The sequence below is a fragment of the Homarus americanus genome, unplaced genomic scaffold, assembly GCF_018991925.1.
Source record: "Homarus americanus isolate GMGI-L3 unplaced genomic scaffold, GMGI_Hamer_2.0 scaffold39155, whole genome shotgun sequence".
NCBI lineage: Eukaryota > Metazoa > Arthropoda > Malacostraca > Decapoda > Nephropidae > Homarus > Homarus americanus.
In genome coordinates, this window is record NW_024737042.1 from 5,801,257 (window position 1) to 5,815,507 (window position 14,251).

Below are 14,251 nucleotides of genomic sequence, written 5' to 3' on the forward strand. Positions count from 1 at the left end.
AATGTGGAAAAAAAAAATTATGGGGTCCGGACATAACCTTGCTTATCTGGACTGTTTCCAGAAAATCAGACATAAGTCTGGTTGTCGATAACTGTTTTCACTGTTACAGGGGTGCAGCCAGATTTTGAAAACTATACGCACAAGGTGGTCTGTCAGGCAGTGGGGGCATGGAGAGCGTAGAGAGCCCATACATCAGGGGGGTCCGTAGAGGGCAATTTTTTTTTTAAACTGACCATTTTCAGGGATATCTTGAGGCCATATGAACTGGCCATTAGTATATATTCTAAGGTTGAAGATACAATATTTCGAACATTCATAAATGTGATTAGAGGATGGTCCACCACTGTTGTATGGGAGGGGAAATAACAAAAACATTTATTTGGTTCAAAATAAGTTTATTACAAATTCATCCTTTCTCTCACTACGTATATATTCAATACATCTATTTTTGTTTTATCTATAAACACTACAGGTATATTATTCAATATACCTACTACATACAGTAGTACCCCGCTTAACGCGGTCAATAAAACCCACAGGGTACCGTGTTAAGTGAAAACCGCGCTAAGTGAACAACAGAACATATGGGATTAATTCCAATAGAAACTGGCCCGACCCCCAAACTCCACTTTTTCCGACACAATACCTATGTTCTAGTAAAAATAACATCTTAATTTTATGATGGTACATGCACACAATTAATACTTAAGAGAAATAGAGAAATACAGTGGCCAAGTTAATGTCCATTCAAATAATGGACTCAACTCCCTCCCCTCTTCTCACACTACACTGCTGGCTCTTCCCTCTCTTGCGAAATTTTTGGGGGAAAACCACTAAATTTTAATAAATAATACCTCAAACTAAAGTTAGGATAATACAATTGACATTGCTGGATTCCTTGTAAGACCAGGAATATTTTGAATATAAATGTCATATATTTTGCACAGAAGATAACATATTTACTCAGAGTAAACATTACGTCTAAAATTTGTATGTCAAATGCAAAATCTATGATGTTTATATTCAAAATGATCATCAAATTATAAGAATTCCAGCAATGTAAATTATATTCTGACCGGGTAATTTGAATGAATTTTATGAGCTAAAACAAAAATCTTCCGTTAATAAAAAAAATAAAATATTTTTCACACGGTAACAGATGGTCGGTCGGTCCCTCCCTCCCCCCCACCCCCCACCAACCGTCCCTACCAGATGTGTGGGAAAACCAGAATATCATCAAGATCTCTATTTGTTGCCAATCAGGGGCACAGACATTATCCCCCAAGTAATAACTTAAGCGAAAATGCCTACGTGCGTGCTATCACCCGGCAGGGTTGACAGTGCTGAGCCGCTAACATAGCGCTTTATTGGCAACAGCGTTCACTATTACTCTAGCAATATTTATTGGGTTGAGAATTCCACCCTGATTTGTTCTCATATAACCCATATAAGGATGTAAAGTCCATTTCAACATAACTCTAGATTGCTAGGAAGACCGAGAGGTCAGCATTCCGGAAGGAACGCTAAGTATAGCAGCCTCGCTAAAGTTCGCCTGGAAAGGCTGAACCCGCTACTGAGGACATCAATAAAATAAAGTTATGAAGAGAAAACTCAACTCTGACCTTTATGCTGAGAGCAATTAGAAAACCGAGGGCGGAAGACCAAAGGTTTTTTGTGAATGAACATAAGAGTAGGAAGAGAGATAGTCACATGGCATTCATACTTGCACGTGAATAATTGGGACAAAGAAAACCGTAAACAGTATAGTACATATATATGTACGGGTATACAGTTGTACCCCACTTAACGCGGTCAATAGAACCCAGAGGGTCCCGCGTTAAGTGAACAACAGAACATATGGGATTAATTCCAACAGAAACCAGCCCGACCCCCAAACTCCACTTTTTGAAGACACATAACTATGTTGTAGTAAAAATAACATCTTAATTTTATGATGGTACATGCACACAATTAATACTTAAGAGAAATAGAGAAATACAGTCGCCAAGTTAATGTCCATTCAAATAATGGACTCGACTCCCTCCCCCTCTTCCCTCTCTGAGAAATTTTTGGGGGAAAACCACTAAATTTTAATAAATAATACCTCAAACTAAAGTTAGGATAATACAATTGACAATGCTGGATTCCTTGTAAGACCAGGAATATTTTGAATATAAATGTCATATATTTTGCACAAAAGATAACATATGTACAGTGACCCCTCGTTTAACGAACACCTCGGTTAACGTAATTTCGATTAACAAACTGCCTTCCATAAGGATCTTCAATTCGGTTAACGAAAAAAAATTCGCTTAACGAACTTCTTACGAACCGACCTCAACATGTTTTCGCTTGCACTGACCGGGCAACCAGGTTTAGTATCAGTCCGCCAATACATTAATCGGTTCTAGGGCTTAAATTCCTTACTATTTTTGTAAATATCAAGAAGTTTATACTATTCAATAATTTTAAAAGTTTAATATTCAATTTTTTAGTCATTTTAACAATTATTGAACAAAATTGAAGGTAAAGTGACTAGTTTAATGCGCGGCATCCAGCCTCTTAACACAGCAAACAGGCGTCAGTCTCTCTCTGTTTTCACTGGAGGTAACATCTTGCTTGAGACTCTCTTCAACTAAACGCTTTTTTTCTGTGTTTCCAAGCAAATTATTGGTCATTTTGAAATATATTTTATATATTGACAATATATAATGCAGTGCAGCGTTGATTTAAAGAAAATAATCTTGAATTAAACCAGAGAGCTAAAATTTTATGGGTGAAATGGCACCATGGGGTGACTTCTCTTCCACCCCAATGCCTTCTCTTCTTCCTTCTCCTCCACCCCCATTCTAAATCCCATCATCATCATCATCATCCAGGAGCCTTCTACATACACACCTCAAAGTAAGTGAACTTTTCTACCATTTTTGTTGAATTTAGGAAATTTTCGGTGAGCTGGAACCAATTACCCAAAAACCCATTGAAACAATGGTTTCGGTTAACGAACGTTTCGGTTAACGAACGACCTTCTGGAACGGATTGAGTTCGTTAACCGAGGGGCCACTGTACTTAGAGAAAACATTTTATCTAAAATTTGTATGTCTAATGCAAAATATATGATGTTTATATTCAAAATGATCACCAAATTGTAAGAATTCCAGCAATGTAAATTATATTCTGGCCGGGTAATTTGTATGAATTTTATGAGCTAAAACAAATATCTTCAGTTAATAAAAAAAAAATATTCTTCACGACACTATCTGTCAATCAAAGTACCCCACCTTGCCTTCCCCCCCTCTTCCAACCGCGCGGTCAGTCCCAACCCTCCCCCCCACCCCCACCAATCCTCCCTCAAGAGATGTTGGGTGAAAAAAATAGATTTTAACATTTTGTATTAAATAATACCTCAGATTAAAGTTAGGATAATATAATTGACATTGCTGGATTCCTTGTAAGACCAGGAATATTTTGAATATAAATGTCATATATTTTGCACAAAAGAGAACATATCTACTCAGAGTGAACATTTTATCTAAAATTTGTATGTCTAATGCAAAATATATGATGTTTATATTCAAAATGATCATCAAATTATAAGAATTCCAGCAATGTAAATTATATTCTGACCGGGTAATTTGTATGAATTTTATGAGCTAAAACAAATATCTTCAGTTAATAAAAAAAAAAAAATATTCTTCACAGGGTAACAGATGGTCGGTCGGTCCCTCCCTCCCCCCCACCCCCCACCAACCGTCCCAAGGAGATGTGTGGGATAACCAGAATATTTAACTTTAGTAATAAATAATACCTCAAACTAAAGTTAGGATAATATAATTGACATTGCTGGATTCCTTGTAAGACCAGGAATATTTTGAATATAAATGTCATATATTTTGCACAAAAGATAACATATTTACTCAGAGAAAACATTTTATCTAAAATTTGTATGTCTAATGCAAAATATATGATGTTTATATTCAAAATGATCACCAAATTGTAAGAATTCCAGCAATGTAAATTATATTCTGGCCGGGTAATTTGTATGAATTTTATGAGCTAAAACAAATATCTTCAGTTAATAAAAAAAAAATATTCTTCACGACACTATCTGTCAATCAAAGTACCCCACCTTGCCTTCCCCCCCTCTTCCAACCGCGCGGTCAGTCCCAACCCTCCCCCCCACCCCCACCAATCCTCCCTTCAAGAGATGTTGGGTGAAAAAAATAAATTTTAACATTTTGTATTAAATAATACCTCAGATTAAAGTTAGGATAATATAATTGACATTGCTGGATTCCTTGTAAGACCAGGAATATTTTGAATATAAATGTCATATATTTTGCACAAAAGAGAACATATCTACTCAGAGTGAACATTTTATCTAAAATTTGTATGTCTAATGCAAAATATATGATGTTTATATTCAAAATGATCATCAAATTATAAGAATTCCAGCAATGTAAATTATATTCTGACCGGGTAATTTGTATGAATTTTATGAGCTAAAACAAATATCTTCAGTTAATAAAAAAAAAAATATTCTTCACAGGGTAACAGATGGTCGGTCGGTCCCTCCCTCCCCCCCACCCCCCACCAACCGTCCCAAGGAGATGTGTGGGAAAACCAGAATATTTAACTTTAGTAATAAATAATACCTCAAACTAAAGTTAGGATAATATAATTGACATTGCTGGATTCCTTGTAAGACCAGGAATATTTTGAATATAAATGTCATATATTTTGCACAAAAGATAACATATTTACTCAGAGAAAACATTTTATCTAAAATTTGTATGTCTAATGCAAAATATATGATGTTTATATTCAAAATGATCACCAAATTATAAGAATTCCAGCAATGTAAATTATGTTCTGGCCGGGTAATTTGTATGAATTTTATGAGCTAAAACAGGCAGTCAGGCAGGGTGGCGGGTGGGGCAAATCTAAAAATAGTGTCTCGAGCCGGACACTCACCGCGTATATGTGGAAAAAATCCGTGTTAAGTGAAAGTTCAGCTCTGGCGAGGCACCGCGTATATGGTAAAACGTGTTAAGTGAAACCGCGTTGGGCGGGGTAATACTGTATATAAACATATATATCCACATATTTTCTTTCAGTGAAGACGAGCCCAGGAGGGTGCAGCAACATTCCCTGAATAACTTAAAGGCAAGGAATAGTCACAAACGATCTAAGCGACTTCATAAAGAAGAAGAGTTATGGTCGCCATGATGCTGACCAGAGATCGTATAAGAAATTGTCCCAAATACAATAATTGAGACAAACAAAATAAAAGTCACTCTACTTCCTCACTGTGCTAATAAGTATAAATACCGTATATAAAATCCTCGTGGGACTTAGTATTTCAGCAATTACAACACAAATTAGCGGAGCCTTCTTTGTGGGTACAGGTTGACAATCCCTTATCCGAAATCCTTGGGGCCAGAAGCATTTTGGATTTCGGAATTTTTCGGTTTTCAGAATGATTTTTTTTTTTTTTTTTAAGCCCACCCGGGCATAGATCACTGACCCACATCGGGGCCTGGAGGGGGCGAAAATATTATTATTATTATAATAATTATAATAATAATAATAATAATAATACTGTAATAATAATTCATAGGTCTAGGTCGCATTTCTCACTTTTGATCTTTTTTTTTCATTCTTGTACTGTATTTCTTTATTGTTATCATTATTTTATTACAGTATTATTGTTATTATTATTATTATTTTTATTATATTTTATTGTTACTATTATTATTATTATTGTTATCATTATTATTTTATTTTGGTGTACAGTATTTTAATTAAAAATTTTATTTACTATGAATAATTATTATTATTATAATTATTATTACGATTACATTTTTGCCCACCAGGCCCCGATGTGAGTCAGTGATTTATGCCCGGGTGGGCTAATAATCCCTGTAAAAAAAAAAAAAAAAAAAAAAAAAAAAAAAAAAAAAAAAAAAAGACCCAAAAAAAAAACTCGGTTTTTAGAGCTTTTCGGTTTTCGGAATTTCGGATAAAGGGTTGTCAACCTGTATTTACAGCTGAATCGCCAGGCAAGAAGATGAAGGTCGTGATGCATATGATGGGGGGTGAAGGAAGGGGTTTTGAGAATTGCAATTAAATGCCAGGTAGCGACTTGTCCTCCTAATATTACTTATTAAGTAATTATTAGATGTTTTAATTGCCTGTATGTTGGCCTGGCGAGTTAGCTAGGAATTAACATACCTAGGTGACATGCTGAGCGTCGCATTCTGAGTTGAACAAAAAGACATTTAATTCAAAAAATAATAATACCGTAATAAGAGTAATAATAATAACCATAAATACAAAAATGAAAAAAAATCAATAGCAAGAGAAACAAATTAGACCTTGCAATTGTGGCAGAAAGTCAGATCAGCAACCTGAAACTTGGTCACAATTTTTGTGATGCCATTTGGCAGCAGGGTCTACCATTAGACAACACAATATACCGTACCTCCTTGTTTGATAGCTGCCTACTACCTACTACGTTATCCGTTTCAAGAGATATTAATACAGGTGACCCCTGATAAAGAAGTCCTGTTGACTGCCAATTTGCAAAATCAACAATTACATATAGGGGAAACACCCCTCAAGTTTTGTTGATACAGTATTCTGGAGATCTGACGATCGGCAAAGCTGGCGTGGTGCAAATTCTTGCCATGAGACGGCTCTACGCACTGCCTCCGACTTATTCTCGCTATATTTGCTCATTTACGCTTACTCTGTGTCTTTGACTTCATGCTTTTTCATTATTTTTGACAGTGTGTTACTCAGTCATGCATAAACACCCCAGTGATAGTTTCTCTTGTGCTGGGCAACTTGATGTGATGTGATAAGGTGTAATAAGGCAAAATAAGAGTGGTGATGGACCAGCAAAGATTGGTAGAGACTTGAAACTTGCTACCCTAAACCATCTCTACTATCCTCAACACTGGTAAGTAAGTCTCAATTTATGCTTTACATTGCCTATTTAATGCTTATTATGTTTGCTTTATATGTCTGCTTTATTTTCTTGCTTGACAGTGTGCAAGACAGAGATATATTAAGGTTAGATGAGAGTTTTGGAGGGTGGCTGGTCCCTAATCCCTTGATTTTGTTATCTTCTTATGGGGTTAATTGCTTCGATAACCGTTGATTCCCTAACCAACGACATTTCCTGGTTCCTATATGCGTCGATTATTAGGGTATGCCTCTGCATATGATTGAGTTAAAAATTGATATCAGTCAAAAGCACGACGACGGTATCCTGTGACATCAAACTCCTTAACAACACATGCTGAATGAGCGCTCAGCATTGGCAGTGGAGACAGGCATACTTAGCAGAGTATGGAGGATGACATGAATGTTTGGATACATGTCCTTGGTGACAATGATGGCATCTGGTAGAGTAGAGGAGAGCTGGGAATTTGTTGTGCTGATGTAGTGCCTCCAGAGTTCTAGTTCTGCATCAGCTGATGTGGGTGATGGTAGAGGTTCATATTCTTCTTTGATGCTTTGCTAATTGCCATCTGTCAGTTTGTCACTGAAGTCGGAGAGGAAGTACAGCGCACAAAAGCTGGGTAAGGGCTTGCGGAGTCGATCATTAAGTTGGGTGATAAGATGATTGATAAAAGGTAAGTAGCCTGTAATCCTCAGGGTTGAGTGTTGTGTGTTCAAGCACTGAGTCTGACATGCAGTACATGGAGCTATGGGAGATACAGTAAAGCCTCCGATAATGACGGTTCAACTAACGAAGACTCATATCCAAGACCCTGGTTAATTTAGGACCTAATTCAATTTATGCCATTACCGTATTTTCTTTGTATTAACGCCGAAATAAAAAAATATATTACACTTTCGTATAAATAATAACTAAATCCGTATATTCAAAAAAACAAAAAATACGCCATGTACATGGAGGCTGCCAGGCTTTTGTCTTTTAGAGTACATTTAAGTACTGAACAGTTTTTCAACTCGTATTTTTGGGTCAATTTAGGGGATTTTTAGTAGTGTTTCTGACTTTATACGGTTTTTGGCTTTATGTGAGGTCCCAGGAACATAATCCCACATAAGTTTTGAGTTTACTGAAAATAAATTTATCTCTATATCTTGGAAAATTTGATAATTTTGGTAGTCGTAATAAATTTGAAATATTTCCCGCCCGATTTCCCTCGCAAAATAAAAAAATTATCGTTATATAGGAAAATGTTATATAAAGTCCCTATATATCCAGACCTTACTGTACTGTACTGAATATGCCTAGCTACGCCCTTGTTGTTATGACTGTTTCGTACTGTAAAGTGTTTACCCATAGTATAAATATTAAAAGTGCTTCTCCATGTGTTCTGGGCAGGAGTGCGTCACCAACCAGGGCTGTGTAAAATCCTTATGGCGAGTCAGATTAAAAAATCACGAGTTCGTCAGGTGAGTGATAATTTTCCCTCATGCGAAAGTGAAGGAGACCTCATAAGTAGAGATCCTACGATTTGGTAAGGTTTTATATTGAATAGTTCTTCAATCTGCATGAATATTGATTACAACTCATCAGATGACTCACAGAGGCACCACCAACACAGGGAAAGATGGTGAGTGGACATGTAGTACAGTATTTGTACACTAGCAATGAATAAATGTAGATTATTACTGAAAAAATGTCAGCCCAGGCTTTAAGTTTAACACATTCAACCACCACAGAAAAATGGTAAGGTTTTAGGTAAAATTATTCAAACAATGGTGATGTTAATCCTCCCGGGAAGAGAGCAGAAGACGAGTGTGTGCTGCATCATCCATTTGTCTCACACACACACACACTCCATCACCACCAGATGTATCCATTTTGTGAGTCACTGTTTCTGTCACTTAATAAACGAGTTTTTAAAAGATATGCCCACACATATCAAAAACAATTACGGGTTAGTGGAAATTTCTGTGGGCTAGCAGATAAGTTTTAGATTCAGCGGGCTTGCCTACATGTGCAAAAGGGGTTCTTTGAACTTTTGTTTGTTTTTGTCCATTCTATGTTGATGTCCCATGCCCATAAATCTGTTCTATATGGTTTCAGGAAGAAATACAGTCATCTGTGGACACTAGCGTTTGGGAAGTCATGACTCAAACCCTCATTCCTCATAAAACAAGCTCTACCAAGTCTCGGTCTCCATTATGATATTTTAAAATGGAAATGATGAAGTATACAGTACAGTAAATAACTTCATCTTGATACAGTATTTTCTTGATTTATCGAACTAATTTGAGCCATCCCTTTCCGTTAAATCAAAATTTCAGCTAAATTGAATTTTCTTTATTTTTGCTCGATTTATCAAACTATTTCACTAAATTGAGTGTGATTTTGTTAAATTCTGCACCAAACGCGCCACACATCGCTTGGCGCATCGGATTTGTTTACATCTGCTCAGTCTGTGTCCTGCTGCCACTGCGTGTGTTGTTCACTGCTATCTCTCGATCAACTAACTACAGTACACTGGAGCACCTTAGCTTTCGTCTTTATTCAAGACATCTTCAGAGTTAACTGAATTTACAGGGAGTAAGAAAGGCTTATATACAATGAGTGACCTTACATAGCATCAGGTCAGGTCAATAACATGGGATCCACCAAACCACCTCCACCACAAACGAAAGAAGAGCTTATAAAAAATGGGTGACATAACAACAGGTCATGTCAAAAACATGAGACCCGTTAATCATCTACCCAACATCCATTTCAAATGCTTTCAAAGCTTTTTAACCTTGGCCAGTTATTATTCATTAATTAATACCCCAACACCACAACATCTAGAGTTTAAAGTCTTTTGTGCGTGAGAACTGTGAGTGGGAGGGAGGGAGGAAGGGAGGGGGCAGGGAAGGAGGGAGGGAGGCTGGCTGGTGTATGTTTTATCATTGATAATATAAAATATTAAACACTAGATTTTTTTTTTTTTTGTAATTTGACATCAAAATTATATGACAAGCCAAAATATAAGGCAATTTTTTCACCCAGACCTCTCCACAGAGAGGAGGCTGGGTAGGCTTACTCATGTCCTGAACACGATATCTCTCTCTCTCATGTATCTCCACAATGTTGTGGAAAAATCATTACAATTATAACAACCTGTACTAAGTTAATTTCGAAAAAGTCATAATTTTGAATAACATATGATGGCAAAAGACTAAAAATTTGATCTCTAGTGCAAACTAAGGGATGTTTATACTCAAACTAATTGCTATCTTGAAAGAATTCCAGCAATACAAGTTATTGAAGACTTTATATTATTTATGATGAATTGTATGCCATAAAAGGCTGATCATAGTAGAATAATAATAATAATGAATCTATAAGAGTCAGGTCAAAAGCTGCCCTTCACGGCAGGAAGGGATTGAGTGATCAAGGAAGGGATTACCTTCTGATACTGGTTATACTTTTAGTGTGAATTCAAATTACAAATTATATATCATATATGTCCTATTATTTAATATATTATATTATTTATGATGAAACATACACCATAAGAGGCTGATCATATGAGAATATAATAATGAATAAATAAAATCGAACATAGCAATGGCCAGTCCCACCCACCCCATCCACCTCCAGCATGTTTTCACATGAAGTGTTATATCTCTTACCTATTAGCTCTTCTAGTATCCCCATTAAAGACAATACAAACTCTACATAAAACGCTAGCCATTGTTAATAGGTTAAACACAATAAAATATATAAAACTGATAAAGGTGTTTTTATTTACCTTATTATATGCTGCAGAATGTAGATGGTAGACTCAATAGTGGAAGTAGATGACACACTTATTAAGTTCAGGTACTATTTAGTTTGAGGTACTTTTACAGAACAATAGGTTAGTTGTTTGACACTTAAATTTTAAACTGGATAGTAATTATTTTCTATTTACAACTTAAACAATACAGGTCCTGTAAGCTATTTTTCACTTGGCAAACTATACTTAATGTTAACTGTAGAGACATGAGAGGATCATCAGGTAGGGGAAGCCATCACAACAGAAAATAGTTGTAGTAAACCACTAAACACGTCAATGAGTATGGGCAGGGAGCCGCAGCTCACTGGTGATACATATGAATGCGGGACTCAGACTGAGCCACATGCTGTGACACCCACACACGTACAAACACACAAACCGTGTGGATTGATGCAAGATTTTCCAGACGTATTTTTAAATATTTCTAGTGAATAGAGGAGCAGTGCAGAGCTCATCAGAGTCTGAAAAAAGTGAATTCTGGTACTGTATAATGAAGTCCAGTTTATCAAGGTTGTACTGTAAGTCTGAAAATATAAGAACAATTGGTAGGTATGAAAAATAAGTATTCAAGTGCCATGGCAAGTTTTACATGCCCTCCCTCCCCTGTTCTGTCTCCAGGTACTGTACACAGCACATGACCCAAGGGGGGTACTCAAGAGTTGCTCTGTTTTCTTTCTTGCTTGTATGGGCAATATCTTAGGCACTATTTGAGCTAGGAAGCTGAAATTTAGACCCCAGAGTGATAAACTGTTTCTGCATTTTCCCCCCACTCATATTTGGTTTACACATGGCATGGGGGGGGGGGTGTACATTAATAACTTTGTTCTGCTAAACCAACATTAACAATTCCTTAAGCTTGGCAGAAGCAGACTAATGGCATCCTCACTGAGGCAGCCTCCTCACCTGTACACCCACAAGATTACCCATAAGGCTGACTTCTCTGTTTGCATACAATAGTTTTTATTGTATGTAAAGGTAGTCGTTTTATTATTTATGCATTTCTACTAGAAACAGATTTTGAAGTGCTTACTTTAATTTTATTTCCTGCTATGATGTCTTACACTAATTCTAATAATTTAACAAATGATGTGGCTGGTCTACAAAGGTTGGCACATGTGGCCAAATTCTATAACTTTATCATCATTACCACGTAAGCCTTAAACGACGACGATCGTAAATAGATGATGAGCACCTTTTGTCCTGCAATGATGGTGATAATCTATATAATCAAGCTCTTTCTGCACCACAATTTTTTAGTTTGGCACCTGATTTCTGCTTCTGTGATTTATGGCAACTTTTCTTTCCTCAAGTTGCTTTCCCCACAGCCTTCCCTCCAACAGTAGCATTTTTTGTCATCAGGGAGGAAATATCTGGCAATTCCAAGGTACGTGTCATGCAGAAAGATCTCTCAATTCAGTAGAGTTGCAATGACCCTCAGAAAAACAAACAAAATATTATGGTAATCTAATTGTGAGGATGAGATGGAAGAATTGGTATATTCGGATACGATAACTCATGTGTAAACTAGTCATCAACATAGGAGAAGTGCTTCAAGACCAGAAGGAAAGCGAGATAGAAATGTTTCACCAAGTGACGCACATGTACAGTCCCCTTCACTAGTCTGTTTACAGGGGCTCGTCAGGTTTTGTGCAGCATGGCAGCCCTGTGTTTGTTTTTATTTGACAGAAGGAAACTCGCAATAGTAAACATACTATGGTATCAAAGTAAAACAAATTAAAACAAATATCTCAATGTAATGATTTGTGGAATGTTTATATGACGAGCCCCTGTAAACACACTAGTGAAGGGGACTGTACGAGGTATGAGTGCATCGCCAACACATGCACGAGGTGTTATTGATGCAGGACATAGAAGTGGTGGTGATGATTTGGATTGCAAAATCATCATGAAAGAGCATTGGTATACAACCTCATTATCACCAATACCTTGTTTAGGCAGGCCGACAAGTTCAAAGGTTTGTGGCAACATCCATGATCCAAACACTGGCATCTCATTGACTACATCATTGTCAGAGAAAAAATCGCCGAGATGTCATCATCACCCGAGCCATGCGTGGCTCAGACCACTGCGACACTGATCATCGGCTCATCAAAGCCAAGCTCTTACTTCACGTCGCCCCAAAACGGCAAAGGCAACAAACCTCCAGAAGAGGATTTAACACTGAGTGTCTGGATGATCCAGTGGTAGCACACGCTTTCAAAGAGCAGCTCAAACATGGACTGATAAGCAACACGACAACAAACAACCCAAATCCCAGTGCCGAATGGAGTATTCTTGACAGTGTCATGACAAAAACCTGCAGAGAGGCCCTCGGCCAGATCAAAAGAATACACCAGGGCTGGTTTGATGAAAATGACCCAGAAATCAAAGTGCTCGTCGATGATAAATGTGCTGCTTTTACTGAATGGCTGAACAACGATCAGTCTCAGACCAAAGCTGATACCTTCCGCAAGAAAAAAGATGTGGACCAGCATGAACTTCGTAAACTAAAGAACGACTCGTTTAAAAATAAAGCATGTGAAAAAAACTTGCATAAAGGCAAGATGCACGAATTTTTCAATTCCACTAAACATTTTATGGGCCAATCACTCATGGCGCAGCCCCCCTACACTCATCTGACGGTAACTCCCTTATTAAAGACGATGAAGGCATCCTTCAGCGCTGGAAAGAGCACTACCATTCGCTGCTCAACCAAAACACTGATGTGGATGTCCTGACTACCCAGCAGGTCCCTCAGCATCCAGTGTTAACCTACCTCAGCTATCCTCCATCCCTGGATGAGGTAGCTACTGCCATCAAACAGATGAAAAATAACAAAGCCTCAGGGCCTGATGGAATCTCAGCCGTCTCCACTCTCTCCTGGAGAATATATGGGATAAGGAGGAAATCCCCCAAGCTCTTAAAGACACTTCCATCATCAATATTTATAAGAACAAGGGAGACCGGTCAAACTATGGCAACTACTGTGGGATCTGGCTGCTGTCCGTAGCTGGCAAGATTATCGCCCGAGTCCTCAACAGACTTCTTCCTGAGGCGGAAAACTTCCTCCCAGAATCTCAATGTGGCTTTAGACCATCACGTGGCACCACTGACATGATCTTTGTTGCCCGCCAGATACAGGAAAAGTGCAGAGAACAGCGTCGTGACCTGTACATGGCTTTCATCGACCTAACCAAGGCCTTCAACTCAGTCAACAGGGAAGTCCTCTGGTGGACCCTCAGCCGTTTTTGCTATCCACCACGTATATCGAGCAGTGTTCCTCCCCCACCCTGCTATATGGCAGCAAGACATGGGTTACATACAGGAGGCACCTGAAGGCACTTGAAAACTTTCAACAAAGTAGTCTATGTTCCATCCTCCGAGTTTGCTGGGAAGACAAGAGAACAAAATGCCAGTACAGTAAGTCCTCGCTTAACGCTGGGGTTACGTTCCTAAAAATGTGACGTTATGCGAAA